Below are 1,476 nucleotides of genomic sequence, written 5' to 3'. Positions count from 1 at the left end.
TTTAAGTCGTGAAAGTTATGTCTCATAACATTTTACATCACATCACCATTGCATCACATTTCATTTGCGTCTCTTGCTTCCTATAACCTATTATTAGGTTTTCTTAGGTCTTTAAAATCAATAACATAGAGTCTTTAGGCTAAGCACTTGCCTCACATATGAATTTCTATTTAATTCCAGTACTTGGCACAAGTTACATTTTTCTTTTGTATAAGCCTAGTATCTACTTAGCACGGCCCATCGACCAACTTAGCACAAGTATTAGGTCGATCCAATATCAGCATTAGATCGATCTTGCACCAGTATTCAATCAATCCAGCACCAACATTTGATGGAATTGGCACCATCATTCGGTCGAGTTAGTAGAAGCATTCAACATTAGCATTCGGTCAATCCAGCACAAACATTCAACCACTCCAGTACAAGCATTAAACATTAGCATTCAGTTGATCCAGCACTAGCACTCAAAGATCCTAACACAAGTTGATAAAGCATTCTAGCATTTGACTATTCAAGCAAAAGCATTGAATCTTTCTAGTACCAACATTAATTGTTCCAATACAAGCATTTATTTGATCATTTTGGCACCAATTTTCAAGCCTAGAACTTACTCGCATCAGCAATTGGAGCTATGTATTGGGTAGCTAGATAAAATTAATTCACATCTTTATTCATTTTTTATCACAAATGATCTAAATTACCTTATTTAGATGATTTAATAAGAAATAAATAAAGAAGGGAAACTGGAAATAACCGATTTTATCTAAAATATTTTATAAAGAATGAAAATAAAATAAATGGTAAGGCTGAAAAGAGGATAAGGAGGAAGTTAGCAAAAATAAAGGGAGGATGATATAGTGCTTAAGTAGTGGCTGTAAAATAGGAGATAGTGGGATTATGACTATTACAAATGTGGATAGCAAAAAAAGCTATATAAGAGGAGATTATTAACTACAGGGGGATGGTTTTCTGAGACCACGACAGAGAGGAAAATTGAAAATTGCAGCAAAGAGAATAGAGAAAAAATTGGAATGTTGGGATAAATTTCTTAAGCCAAATAGAAATTATCCATTAATCAATATTAAGAACCGTTGTCTCAGATTATAGAGTTAATGTTAATAACACGTACCTGTATCCATTGACGTTGATCAAAAAAGGTTGCAGCGGAATAATCTTTTGGTGCAATGATCTTCCTCAGCCAAATCACTAGATTCCTTGATGGGACTTGATGTTACTCTTCTGATGGGGAGACAGAGAGACGTATGTTTCTGATTTGGCATATTGGGGACCATGACCATCTTTATGATTTTAAACCTATTAGGGTTCCCATTAACCCCTAACGGACCAAATCTGGTTTCCACTTATTTGGGCCCATATCAGTTTTTCCTGTTTGCAGTCTAAAGGCTCACTAAAATTAGATCACTTTTATTGAGCCCAACTAAATGTAAATAACTAATATAAATACTACAAATAATA

The sequence above is a fragment of the Cajanus cajan genome, chromosome 5, assembly GCF_000230855.2.
Source record: "Cajanus cajan strain Asha chromosome 5, NIPB_CcT2T_4, whole genome shotgun sequence".
In the NCBI taxonomy this organism is placed as follows: Eukaryota; Viridiplantae; Streptophyta; class Magnoliopsida; order Fabales; family Fabaceae; genus Cajanus; species Cajanus cajan.
This window is presented reverse-complemented; position numbering follows the sequence as displayed.